At 44.9% G+C, this 15,059-nt stretch overlaps 1 protein-coding gene across 1 annotated transcript in view; it reads left to right on the forward strand.

Moving 5' to 3' along the window:
• Positions 1–15,059, forward strand: part of WNT6 (Wnt family member 6) — a 64,396-nt gene that overhangs the window by 36,084 nt on the left and 13,253 nt on the right. The window lies entirely within an intron of this gene.

Here is a 15,059-nt window from a genome sequence, read left to right on the forward strand (position 1 = left end):
AGGAGACACTTCAGTTTTGCCTCATCTGAAAGCCCATTCATTTTGCTGAGAAGTGGAGTCATGTAAGTGTGGCGGGGTCTAGTGTGCCGAGGACAATAAAAAAGAATGTGTATGATTGATTCAACATTTCCCAAATTACAAGGGCAGAGGCGTTCTTTATATGGTATTTGCCTATATCTGCCTTCTGTGACCTTGGATGGAAACACATTGAATCTTGCCAAAGAGATTGCACGACGTTCAGAGGGGTTGATCAGAATACTCAGATAAGGAGCCATTTGCCCATACTTTAGCGGGATAGAGAAATTAAGAGGGGAGCAAATTCTAGAAGCAAGTTCAAAGAGGTTTTGTGCCTCAATGTCTAGCATTCTTTGCTTTACCCTTTGATAAACTTCAGGGAATGGATAGAAACTTAAAAAATCCAATGAAAAACTAATTGATTCGATTTTTGATTTCATTTGGCTATACCATTTAGAAGAACCAGACTCAGATAGCATTCTGGATAGGAGACTGCCTGGTTTCACATTATAATGTAATTGGAGCCAATAGCGTATGGTTAAAAGCCATGCTCTTGATACTAAGAGCGATTGTCCGGTCTCCAAACATAATGCAGAGTATGGTACAGATTTAGGTAAACCCAGGATAGCCCTCAAAAATTTAGCTTGGATACTCTCAAGGGTGTGATTTATAGAGCTAATCCAGATAGGGCACCCGTACAGGAGCTGTGCTGATACCTTGGCATTAAATACCTTGAGAGCAGCTGGTATATAACGATTGCCCTGACTAAAAAAGAATCGATTGGTGCTCTGCAAAGTGACACGGGCCAAGTTGGTAACTAATTTTTGATGAGCACCCCAGCAAAGATTGTTGTGGAAGTGAATTCCAAGGTATTTAAAGCTTTTGACCTGTTCCAGTTTCTCCCCTCCAATAGACCAAGTACCTGGGCTCCATGATTTTGAAAAGACCATAACTTTGGTTTTCTGAGAGTTCAGTTCAAGTTTGTTACATTTCAGATAGTCAGAAGTTCTATTTAAAAGTCGCTTAAGTCCAATAGGTGTACAGGATACCAGCACTGCATCATCTGCATAAAGCAATGCTGGAATATGCATTGAACCTAGTTTGGAAAAATGTCCATCTATCTGAAGCAAAAAGGGGGTAAAATCGTGTAGAAAAAGATTAAAAAGAGTGGGTGCTAAAATGCACCCCTGTTTCACTCCCTTTTCAACCTGAATTTTGGGGGTCAATTTCCCCGAAGATGTAAACTTTATACAGGCACCACCTGCCAAATTAAATTAAGCCTTTGTTTAGAGCAGTGTTTCTCAATGTGTGGGTTGGGACCCACTAGGTGGGTCACAAGCCAATTTCAGGTGGGTCCCCATTCATTTCAAAATGTTATTTTTAATATATTGGACTTGATGCTACCATGGTATGTGACTGCATTTGGGGAAATGTTACAGACCTGCACTTTTAACAAGCTACTATGTATATTCTTTTAACAATGATAGTAAATGCGACTTACTCCTGGGTAAGTGTGGGTAGGACTTCGGCCTAGGATTGTTAAAAATCTTCCTGCTTGATGATGTCACTTCCGGTCATGACATTGTACTTCTAAAAGTGGGTCCCAGTGCTAAATGTGTGGGAAGAACCTCTGGTTTAGAGCGCATCCTAGAAATCCCTCCTTAGAACTGAAGCGGCACCATGTACCCATTTCTGCCCAGCCCACAAGTGTATACATTTGATCCCTGTAGTGTATATGCAACGTTGGGCAGAAATGACTTAAAAGACCCGAATTCCACTGCCAGCGCCCCCTAGGCCACCCTGATCGCTCAAGTTCATGGGTGGGGGGAGCGCATGTGCCTGGAAAGTCCCTGCAGGAACCACCTTGGGGACTGGGAGGGGGTCCCAGACTGCTGATCAGTGTGGTGGCCCGTCGATCTATCCCGCGCCCCAGGCAGGCCAGACCCCGCCCCACACCCAGGGGCACGCTCTCTCGGCAGGCGGGGCCCAGAGCGCGGTAATTGCAGACCCAGGCGGGGGACAAGCTCAGGCAGGGCCTGCGCGGCAGCAGCCTGGCTGCATTTTTCTTCCCGGGGTGGGGTGGGGGCTGCAATCGAGAGCTTCCTGTGAGATTATACTTTGCGATCGCCGCCTCCTGGGTGGAAGGGGGGAGCTGTGTGTGTTCCTCCTCCCTCCCCTTCCCATCATCGACGTGCCACGGGAGGCCGGGCGCTTTGGCGCACCTTGGGCCACGCTGGGTGGGAGGCTGCTGGCAGGACGCGTCCCCGTCGGATCTCGCCGGGGTGAACCGCAGTTCAGCGTTTGATCCTCTGCCCCGGGCTTGATCGTGATGTTTAGAGGAGGACAAATTGTCCCTGCTTAATGATAGCCTTGCCCGGGCCAGAGCTCCGGTGGGGCGCGGAGTCGAGCGCCCACCTCCCACACACACACTCAAGCTTGTCCTGGGGCGGAATTGGAAGATCGTCAGCAGGACCCTGAGCTCGGGAACCTGCTTGCCCGGACGGGGCTGGGGGTCAGCCTGAAAAATGCCAGGCGCTCCGAACAAGTGGCTCCCACCCTGTACAGAGCCATTCTCTCGCCACCAAAGTAACCACCACATGCATGGGGGGACGGGCTGCCTCTTCCCACATCAGAGGCTCCCCCCCCCCATCAGAGCTTAGGTGGATGGAGACTTCTCTTGATCGTGCCTAGACGACGTGGCAGTGTGCCTGGCACCAGTGGCGTAGCTAGAGGGGGTGCAAAGCACTAAGTTTTGCAGGGCGCTTCGCCTCAGCGTGCAAGGGGCCCCTCCCCTTCGGAGCCAGGCAAATACCTCCACCTGGAGTGGCTCCAAGGGGAGAGGAGGGGCTCCTTGCACGCTTCGGTGAGGCTCCCTGCAAAACTTAGTGCTTTGCAACCGCTCAAGCTGTGCCACTGATGCCAGGCACTGTCTTTCTTATCTTTTAAGATGCCTGCCCCTCCCCACATTTACTGGAAGTCTGTACAGTAACTCTGTCTGTACAGACTGTTTTTCATGCTTGCTCCACTCTGCAGGCTTTTGAGGTTGGGGTTTGAATGTTTGGTTGACTTTTTGTGCATTGTTTACATTACAGTCATGAGCTCCCCTGAAAAGCAGAAATGGTGGAAAGCCAGGCTATAATTTGGGGGGGGGGGGAATTGGAACGTGGATAAGAGCTGCTGTGGCAGCTAAGAATGACTTTCAGGCGTAGATAAATGCCAGCTCCTCATGGCATATTGGTAGGTAGAGTCAGAACATAAAAAGAGCCCTTCTGGATCAAGCCAAAGGTCCAACTAGCCCAGCTTCCTATATTGCGACGGCCCACCAGATATATCAGGAAGCATACAAAATAATAACAATATACCTGCATCATCTTGGCACTCCCTTGCATCTGGCATTCTGAGGTATCCTACTTCTAAAACCAGGAGATTGCACATACCCATCCTGGCTTGTAACCTGTGATGGACTTTCTTTCCAGAAATTTGTCCAATCTCCTTTTAAAGTCATCTAGGCCAGACACCATCACCAGATCCTGTGGCAAGCAGTTCCACAGCTTAATTACACACTGGGTAAAGAAATATTTTCTTTCAGATAAAGGTGGAGAAAAGAGAAAGTATTGTTTCCCTTCTTCCATTCTCATATCAGCTCCTCCAGTTCCAAGGATACGCTGGTGCTGCTAACTTCCCCAGGGTTCCCTTCAATCTTACTTGTATGTCTTGACCCTGAGTGTAAAAGATATGTAAAGCGATGTGACAGCACAAATGAGTTCTTTCAAGCACACATCTCTCCTTTACAGGGGATATCCATTACAGGGCTGGTCACTCTAGATATGCAGACCCTTCTCCCCAAAAACTCCCTTCTGGGTCTGGCAACTCCTTTTTACTTATCTTTACCTGGTCCTATAGCTTGACAAGACTCCATGAAGCTTTCTTCTCCTTCTCAGGGAGCTGCACCCAGTTTTGCCTTGCCCTTGTGTGTCTCTCGGTAAGCCCCATATCCCCCCCCCCATCCCAATGGGGCTGCTGTTGTTCATTACCTATATTTCACATTCAGGCTCTGGACCCCTTGGAAATACCATCCCTCAGGCTTAATTTGAGCTACACCTCACTATAAGATTTCAGAACCAGCTTTCAATCTCAGGGCTCAAGCTCTAGCACATGCAAATGAACATAATAACTACCCCTCATATCAGGGACGAGGAAGTAGAATCCTGCAAATGCCACTTGCAAGCAAAGTTGACCCCCCTCATAGCTCTTATTATTTGAGAAATTAAGCACTTTTAATTCCACTGTTAAGCAGCACAAGCAAGCACATCAAAATAGTGTGGCGGCCAAGCTATCAGCATGTTAGAGTTCTCCATGCTAAGTGCTGTCCTAGGCAACCGCCTAGGATTCCCTACTGGAAAGTCTGCCCATGACTCACTGGAGGGTGTTGGCTTCTTGGAAGTAGGGTTAACTAAAACTTAAGAGAAATATTCTTTCCCAGGGGCTGAAAGCTCTACCACTTCCCTTTGGAATATGTACCACTGGCCATCTGCTTTTAAGATGTGCAAGAGATATTACAAAATGATAGACCTGAACCACCTTTTGGATGGACTGCTTTTCAACCATAGTTCTGTTTCTGTGGCAACTTCAGCATTATCAATTCAGTTTTAATGTATCTTTTTTTCCACAAACTGACATCTTGCACTGAGGTCAAGGCCTCTATAGCAGATGGAGTAACTTGCTGGCATACATAAACCGCAGCACTTAACAGTTCAACTGTGATTTACCTACCTCTGCTTGCCTCTGTCTACAGTGTCTTTAACAAGTTGGGGCAGGAGCTTCAGGGCCACTTATTTATAGCTTCATTCCATGTTTAATGTTAAAAGTCTGACATCTCATGGGTGGGGTCTATTGCATGGGTCCTTCTCACATAACTTGTTCCCTGTCTGAGACCAGAGGCGATGATCAGTCAGGAGGGACTCATGTGATAGACCCCACTCATGTGACAGCAGTAGCAGCATGGGATGAAGTCACACATCCGAAGCAACCACACTGCTGCTGTAACATATACAGGACACCTGTGTATCAGGGCTATTGGTTGTGTGTGTGTTTTTAAAATTATTGCCTCCCCCTCTGTTCCACTGAGAACAAGCCTGGAGTATATGGCCCTTGAAAAGAATACACATTTTCCCTTAACCCCCCTTCCCACTGTGTTTCTATTCCTCATTACTATAAAGAAAAGGTTTGAGAATGGCTGGCCATTTTTGTTGAATGGTGCTTGAAATATATCTCCAGGGACCGGACAGAGCATCCAGTGCTCAAGGAGTGGAGCTTCCATGCCCTGATCAGGTGAATGTCTCTCTCCATGGTGCTTATTCAGTTTCTCTCCCATCTCTCAATACCCCATGATTATCTTCCTCACTGACATATATCATTGCCATTCTAAATTCTGCAAATCGTATTATCGTATTGGCAACCTTCAGTCACGAAAGACTATGGTATCGCGCTCTGAAAGGTGGTTCTGGCACAGCGTCTAGTGTGGCTGAAAAGGCCACTTATATGCAATCACTTATAACTGGGATGTGATTTACACAGAACTAGGTACCTGGAGCATAAAATTTGGGTTTCTTTAATTCCATACACTTTTTCTTTTGCATCAAGGATACGCAGCCCTCGGTGTGTCACATCACATCAGTTTTGACTCTTCTCCTTTCACAAAGCAACTGTCCATCATATTTATGTCTTGGGTTAAGTGGGCTCCTGCTCTAAAGTCCAGTGCCAGACAGTCCCTCTTGCAATAGACGTGTGCCTATTGAAGCATCACCTTCTGTTCCTTCAGATGGCTGGGCTTTGCTGGGTGACTCATTGCTCTAGAAATCGGAGATGAATTTGGAGCTGATTTCCTAATCCTTGAAATACATTGATGGCATCTGACTTCTTAGAAGTAGTAAGCTCAAGCCTTCGCCCTTTGTTCACCAGCCATTCACCTTCCTCATGTTCCTGTAGATGACTTTTCCAAACATGAAAGCAAGGTAATGCATGAATGTACATCAGCCATAGGAACTTTTGATGAACATTTCAGAGCTTCGGAAACTACTAGCTTTTGTGTTATGTTGCTCAAGAGGATGGACAACTCCTGTGAGTGGCTCCGGAAAGTATAATGGAATAAATATAATTCCTTAATTCCTTTCTCAGTTTATGTCAAAAGCACTCTAACATAGTGGAAGAAACTGAACTGTGTACTGTAAAAATTTCTGTATTGTACTGGACAATATGCAGGTTTTTGTGGTGCCATTGTGATGAAGTGGTCAGTGTCTCAGAATCTGACCATTGACAGTGATATTCAAGCCTCCATGCTGCCATTAAAACTCACCAGCTCATCATTGGGCCAGACCTTCTGTCTTACCCTAATTCACTGCACAAGCTTTTTATGAGGATAGAAATGGGGGGGGGGACACCCCCATATTTACTGTCCTAATTTATTGCCAGAGCTAAACTACACATTTGGAATGACCATATTGTATAGGCATGTTGTATAGACTGCAGATGGAGGATTTGCATGTCAAAATGTTTCCCCATGTCAAAATCTCTCCGCATGCAGAAAACAAACATTTCAGAGAGAAACATAATGTGGAAGTGGCTGGAATATTTATCCTTGAAGTTTTAGGGCGCAATCCTAATCCCTTATGTCAGTGCTTTCCAGCTTTCTACATAAGGGCAATGCAGTTCCGAGGTAAGGGAACAAACATTTCCTTACTTTGAGGAGACCTCCGTGAGGGCCACCCAACTGCAGGATGCAGCACACATCCCATTGGCACCATTATGCCAGTGCTGGAAAGCACTGACATTAGGGGTTAGGATTGCGCTCTTAGTTTTTTTTAAGTGCAGGAACCTGGAGCCCAATCCTATGCATGTCTTCTCATAAGTAATTTCCATTATAGTCAATGGGGCTTACTCCCAGGTAAACATGGATAGGATTGCAGCCCTAGTTACATGAGGATATATTTAAATACTCTCTGCCTGCAGTCTAAGCAACACAGTCTCAGCAGAGCTGTACTGTGTAATTTTTCTGAATGATCAGATTAGCTTGTACTTGCCAGGCCCTGTACAATTGCAAATTTGATTTATTTATTTGATATAAAGGCAGTTAAAAGAAATAAAGGTAAAATATTATTTATCCTTGTTTTACATGGTTTTGCAAAATCACATTTGCTACCACATAGCCATCTTTATCTGAATAACTGCAGCAGGCATTGTAAGTAAAGGCAACTGAGCTTCTAAAATATTCTATTTAGCCTGGTTTACAAAGGACAGTTTAGATCAGGGATGTCAAACATAAGGCCTGGGGGGCAGATGTGGCCCACGGAAGCTTTTTATCCAGCCCTCAGGCTCTCAGCTACTGAGCCATGCTGAGGTGTTACTGCTGAAAGGGCAGCCCACTTGAAAACTGAGCTCTCCCGTATCTTGAATATGATCAAGATATGAATATTTTCTCTTCTGTCATTTGCAGCTAATGAGTTCCCAAGTGAGAAAAAGTGCTTATTTTTGGTCATGAACTGTTAAATGACATCACTTCCTGCATAATGACATCACTTTCAGCCCTCAGCAGGCATCATGAATGCTATTCGGCCCTCTGTATGAAATGAGTTTGACACCCCTGGTTTAGATAAAGTGGGAAATGTTGGCAATTCCTCTCTAGCCAGATCCTCATCCTTTCCTTGTAACCTGTTTGAACTCGGGTCATGTCACGATGTTTCCCATGGCAAGGAAAACATACGATCTATCACCCCTATGGTTATTGATGAATATGTGAACAACGCTTTGGGGACATTGTAAGGCCCAGTAATGCAGACTGTTTGGGACCTTTAACCCCCTCAAATCAAATCAGCAGATTATCTGAATGCAGAACTATAGAATAATGCTAAGCACACACCAACAAAATATTAAGAATAGTAACAGCTCATCAGTGTAACAGCTGAGAGTTAACGACGCATGGTTCTGCTTGCTTGGTTCCCCCCTCCTTCCATGAAATAACATAACAGAAATGGTCAGCAGATGCCAGAGTTTTCAGGCCAGATCTGCTTTCCCTATTACTGAGAAATGAGGAGATGCAGCTGTTGGAGTTGGTGTAACTCCATCTGCTGTCCAGAGGGGGCAGAATGCTGTCCAGAAGTGGTCAAGCTATGGCCCAGTAACTCTGACCTTTCTACCTGTTCTCTCTGTGATCCTTGTGGGGTGCGGCCCTAACCCTTTATCCTTCCCTTCTCCTCTGAGCACTTCCTCTTGTCCTCTGACCACTGACCTGTTAAGATGGCGCACACCAGGGCTCTGATGCCCAGGCCATCTTGAGCACAGGGCATGCAGGGTGAGGCAGCTCTAGGGCTATCTCTAAGTAATAGCTGAACCTCTGATCCTAATCAGATCCTGTAAATATACATTCAATGGAACTGTAAGTAAACTGTAAGTTTATTGATTAGTAGTCAGCCGGGTAAGGGAGGTTCCCTGGGGTGATACCCAAAAGGGGGGAGGGTTCGCTGCTTAAGCTGCTCTGCTTCCCCCCAAAGAGGAAACTATTTTTAATTTCCTCCAACAGGTTATGGGCCCAGGGACCATTCACTAAGAAACCCAGAGGACTGTGTACTAAGAAGCCCAGATACCTTAGAAGAATATTATTTTTTGATTTTTGGGATCTCTCCCCACTCACTTGTGTAAGGCTGAACTTGCTTGCTAAGTAAAAGATGGCAGAAGGATCAGATGTGGAAGCCTTAGCCATACAACCAATGGTCAGGCTGAACCCCAAAACTTTCCACAACTGGTATTGTAGAATAAAGGCAGAAATACAAATGTATGGAGCCTTGCCTGCTCTAAACAAAAAGCACCCAACTAATGAACAGGCTGCAACTGAAAAATGGGATCAGGCAGATGGGAAGGCTAAGTGCCTAATTCTCAGATCACTAGTTTCAGTTGTCTTTACATGCTAGAGGCTAATACAGCAAAAGAAATGATTACAATCCTAACTGAAACCTATTCAAAATCAGGAATGAAAGACCAGTTCAGTTTGATTAATGATTTGCATTGCCTCAGATTGGAAAGGAAAGAGGACTGTGATAACTACTGTAGCAAGATGATCCAGCTTTTCCATGATCTTGCACTCACTGGCATGGTTCTTTCAGAGGATCAACATGTGGCATATCTTGTTGGATGCCTCAGTGAATCAGTTTTTGGGAGTTTTAAGTCAGTGATTAGTGGAAGAGTGAAAAGGGTGTATAAAGTCATATTAGCAGAGCTGAGGATAGAATGCACACCCTATGGGCAAGGAGACCTTGCTGAGAGTGGATCAAATTACAGGGCAGAACAAAGGACCCCTGAAATGCTACCAATGTGGTAAACAAGGCCATTTAGCTTGCTATTGTTATTCAAAACAGCTAAGTGTAAAGGTGTAAAGGAAGCTCAGCCCAAGGCAGAGGAAAGAGTCAGAGAGAGAATCAGAAAACGGGGGTTGGCAAACCCACTCACAGATTTACAAGCAACAGCTCAAACCAAAGGCAGAAACATGATTGTTGCATAAAGGAGCAAAAATTACAGAAACAAGCATGGATTGTTGATTCAGGATGCTCCTCCCACACATGTTCAAGCCAGAGTTTTTTTCCAAGAATTGGACACCAGCATAGGCGGTCAGATTACTATAGCTGATGGAAAGAAAATTGAAATACATGGAAAAGTAAAAGTAAAGCTGAATTGTGTGGCAGATGATCTGATAAATGAAGTCGCAGCACATGAAGTTATTTATTTTCCCAATATAAGTGGCAACATGCTTAGTGTATCAACATTCACCAAAAGTGGATACACAGTTAACTTTATGCAGGATAGCTGTACCGTAGCAAGAAACAGTGATGGTTCTTTAATGGCTCAAGGCTTCAATGGCTCAAGGAGTTTATTTTCTAGATTTGCACCAGGAAGAAGAACAGCTGATGTATGCCAAACAAACTTGTACCAATGATTGTCTGAACTTGTGGCACTGCAGGCTGGAACACAGGGACACAACCGCAGTCCTAGACTTGCAAAACAAGGACCTTGCAAAGGGAATAAAGGTAAAACACTGTGAAAACCATCCAGACAGGTGTGCATGCTGCATCAAAGCCAAGGCAGTCAGTCCATCCTTTCCAAAGAGGACTGAACAGCATAGCACCAAAGTCTTGGAAATTGTACACAGTGATTTAATTGGTGAAATGCCCAGTCCCTCACTAGGGAACTATAGATATGTGCTAACATTTGTGGATGATTTTTCGAGATATACAGTGCTTTATCTACTAAGAGAGAAGAGTGAAGTTCCTGAGATGCTCAGAAAATACCTAGCTATGGTGAAGAACAGATTTGGAAGGAATCCTGGCATGTTACAGATGGACAACAGTGGTGAGTACACCTCACAACACACAAAGTCACTTTTAGAAAGCCAAGGAATCAAACATAAATTGACTGTCCCATACACTGCACAACAAAATGCCATTGCGGAACGCAAAAACAGAAGCTTCTTGAAAATGGCTAGATGCTTGCTAACTGATGCAGAGCTACCCACAAATTTTTGGAGTGAAGCAATAGTCACAGCCAACAATTTGCAAAATAGACTACCCACTAAGGGTGTTTTAGACAGCAAAACTCCTTTTGAGCTGTGGCATGGCAGAGCACCAGACATGAAGCATCTTCGTGTATTTGGCTGCAAAGTCTATACTTATGTTCCAAAGGAGAACAGGTCCAAGCTAGACCTCAGAGCTGAAGAAGGTCTCTTCATAGGATATGCTCCAGGCATGAAAGGTTACAAAGTTATGGACATGCACACTGGAAAGGTGACCACTAGGCATGGTCTATACTTTGCTGAGAATGAGAGAGCTGACAAAGGAAAAAAGTTCATTTATGGTCTATCACAGACAGATGGGGAACTCATGTATGTACCAGTTTACCGTAACAGCATACCAGGACCCTCATCGCCAGATTCTGAGATCAGTGCAGCAGCAGAAGGGGAGACTGGTGGGGAAGAGGAATTGTCGGAGCCAGAAGTTGCTGCAGGAGCAGACCAGGTTCCAGCAGAACCCAGACGTTCATCCCGAGAGAACAAAGGCATACCACCTTCACAATTTAGACTGACCTACCTTGCAAGGTCGTTGCCAGAACAAGAACCAGAATCCTGGGAAGAAGTGGAAGCAATGCCTGCAGATGAATCAAGTAAGTGGAAAAGAGCTGCACAAGAAGAGATAGATGCACTACACAAAAACAAAACATGGAAATTAACCAAGTTACCACCAAGTAAAAAGGCAATAGAATACAAATGGATCTTTAAGGCCAAAACAAATGCGCAAGGGCAAATAGAGCACTACAAAGCAAGACTAGTAGCCAAAGGTTACTCCCAGAAATATGGAGAAGATTTTGATGAAGTTTTCTCACCCGTAATGAAACACACTACTATAATACTGCTCCTGAGCATAGCTGCTTCAAAGAAAATGTGTGTCCGCCATTTGGATGTTAAAACTGCATTTCTCCACGGAGAAATTAAAGAGGAGCTTTATATGAAACCACCAGGTTTCACAGACAGCAAGAGAGCTCACCTTGTATGCAAGCTTCAGAAGGGGCTGTATGGCTTAAGGCAATCAGCCAAAGCTTGGAATGAAAAACTGGACCAGATGTTAATGCAACAACACTTCACACAAGGTGCAGCAGACCAGTGTCTGTACAGAAAACAACAGAAAATGGACATATCTCTTGGTTTATGTAGATGACTTGTTGTGTTTTTATGAGAGGGAACAAGACTACAGAGACATAGTAAATCACCTGAACAAAGAGGTGGAAATTAAGGAGCTAGGAGATGTCACTTATTACTTGGGTATGCAAGTGGACAGAGAGGAGGATGGAAGTTTTCTTCTCAACCAGAAAACAAAGATTTTAGACTTGTTGGAGTCACTAGGACTCAAAGATGCACACCCAACAGCTACACCAATGAAGACCAACTTTTTAAACAAAAAGATGAAAGTGAACCTCTCCCAAACAATACACAATATAGAGAAGCAATAGGCTGGTTGCTTTACCTGTCCAACACAACCAGGCCAGACATTGCTACTACTGAAGGGATTTTGAGTAGGAAAACTAATTCTCCCACAAAATGGGACTGACTTGGAGTTAAAAGGGTTGCAAGATACCTGAAAGGCACCCAAGACTTCAGACTGAAGTTGCCAGCCAGTGAAAAGCCTCACTTAGTAGTCTATACTGACTCAGATTGGAGGGAAGACAATGCTGAACGAAAGTCAACCAGTGGACATTTGGCTCTGTATGGGGGTGGAGCAATAAGCTGGGCAAGCAGGAAACAAACCTCTGTTGCTCTTTCTTCCACAGAGGCCAATTACATACCTGCATCAGAAACATGCAGAGAAGTAATGTGGCTTTGTCAATTGTTAAGTGATTTGGGCATAGATGAACAAAAGCCAATCCAAGGGTTTGAAGACAACCAGAGTTGTATCAGATTGGCACAGTGAGAAAGCCAAAATGCACGAAGCACATAGAAATCAGAAATCACTATGTGCATGATATGATCAAGGAAGGACTTGTCAGGATGGACTGCTGTCCAACCCAAGAAATGATAGCAGACATCCTGACTAAGCCACTAGCAAGAGATAAATTCCAGAGTCTACGAGAAAGTATGAATCTGCTAGAATCGTGTATCCAGAGTTGAGGAGGGGTGTTGGAGTTGGTGCAACTCCACCTGCTGTCCAGACGGGGCAGAATGCTGTCCAAAAGGGGTCAAACTATGGCCCAGTGACTCTGACCTTTCTACCTGTTCTCTCTGTGATCCTTGTGGGGTGTGGCCCTAACCCTTTATCCTTCCCTTCTCCTCTGAGCACTTTCTCTTGTTCTCTGACCACTGACCTGTTAAGATGGCACACAGCAGGGCTCTGATACCCAGGCCATCTTGAGCACAAGGCATGCAGGGCGAGGCAGCTCTAGGGTCTTGCTATCTCTAAGTAATAGCTGAACCTCTGATCCTAATCAGATGCTGTAAATATACACTCAATGGAACTGTAAGTAAATAACTTCTTTTGCAACTTTAACAAGCCATTGCCTCTTTGTCTTTTTCTTATTGATTAGCAGTCAGCCAGGTGCGGGAGGTTCCCTGGGGTGATACCCAAAAGGGGGGGGGGTTCGCTGCTTAAGCTACTCTGCTTCCCCCCAAAGAGGAAACTATTTTTAATTTCCTCCAACAGCAGCTGGGTGCATTAAGTGACAGAGTGGAGATATAGATGGGGCAGTATGTAGTGTTCAAGGTGGCATGATATAAGTTCCAAAAAACCCTGGATGCGGGGTATATGGTAGAGTTGGGGCAGGTTAGTGTGCAGCATTTACACCAGATTACTCCTCATGTTCCTTAGCTGTGCTGGTGAAAACCATACCCATTGCTTCCCTCCCCTTCCCTTCCCTAACAGTTGTTGGCATGTCCTTTGCTCATGTGCATTCAAGATCCTACTCTGTACAAACTGGATTTCAAAGCAACCCATGCCTGTTTAAACACAACATTGCAGTGGTATAAAAATGAGCTGACATTGCACCTGATGCTTGAGAATTTATAATTAGTACATAAAAAGAGTAAAAATCAAGGAAGTATATGTGTATATTAAGTTTTCTTCAGACCATTGGTCCACCTAGTTCAGTATTATTCACATGGATACTCAACCTGATCTGGTACCCAAGAGGCACTCAATATTTCCGACAGGGCACCTGCCCCCCATCTCTACCACTTCACCTCCTATATTGCCACTGTGTTTTTATAAAATGACCAAGCAGGAGGATGTTGGAAATGAAGAGGGTCTGCTCCTGGAACCTCCCCATGTGACTACGAGAAGCAGCAGAGGAGAAAAGGAAGTGGCAGAGCCAGTAAGCAGCACATGCCACACTGGCAAGGCTGCATCGGTGCTGGAATAGAATTGGGCACTTGCTCACTCTCTGGAGACTAGCCTGCAGCCAGCCACCTCCCCAAGCTTGCTGCTCAGGCAGCCAGTCTCATGTTGTCCTAGTCTTTCTGCCCTACCTAGAGTTGCCAGGAATTGAAACTGGGGCCTGGTGCATGCAAAGCAAGTAAGCAAGAGCTTTGTCACTGACCTACAGCTCCTCCCTTAAACCTGTAATCAACCAGACTACAGATGTATCTCACTCAGACTCAAAAAGCCATGCAGTTATGGCTTGAATTGAATTGTTACAAGTCATGCCATTGAGAAAGACCAGGATTGAAAAGTGTCTGGAATGTTTGAGGCTGCACTGAGTGAATCTATGAATGTACAGCAGGCTGACTTAAGTGACTTTAGTGACACTTCTAGTAATAAATCAGGAGTATATTTTGATAATTATAAACTAATCATTTTTTGAGGTGTATTAGTTGGGGGTTAGCTAAGGTTGCATGGTTTTGTACGACACCCAGGCCTTGGCCCACAGTACAACAGTAACTATTGCCAGGAAGATGCAGGGCAGAAACAGCGGCTACCAAGATCATAATGGATAGCCATGCAGACAGGACAGGGACAATGTCCAACCATGCCTGCACAGAGTCAAGGAATCCACAAATACAGGCATTGGTCCCAGAAATATGTCCAAGCACATGTCTTCCAACCCAGTGCTATAGAACTCCCTGGACTTTTCCCCGGTTCACTGAGTTGTGGGATTCAGTGCTGGGCTGAGGACTTGCTGGGAATCCCCTGGCTCAGTCTCGGTAGTGACTCATCTGATTAGACAGAGCTTCCTCCCCCCCCCCCAAACCTGCTGGAAATGGTGGAGAGAAAGAGTTCTCATTGCCTGGAGTTCTCATTGTTAGGCTGTGGGAGCCACTCTGTGCCCTCTCACTCAACAAGACAGGAGGAGATTAGAGTAGAAAAATTCCTCGCAGATCATGACCTATTTACTGCACCCCTCGGGCATCATGACAGGATGGCTGTCATCTGGATTTTAAGGGTACTGAGTTTTCCCTTACAAGAATTATCTGTTTGTAATATATTATTATTATTATTATTATTATTATTATTATTATTATT

This window comes from Tiliqua scincoides, chromosome 1 (assembly GCF_035046505.1).
Source record: "Tiliqua scincoides isolate rTilSci1 chromosome 1, rTilSci1.hap2, whole genome shotgun sequence".
NCBI classification, from domain to species: Eukaryota; Metazoa; Chordata; class Lepidosauria; order Squamata; family Scincidae; genus Tiliqua; species Tiliqua scincoides.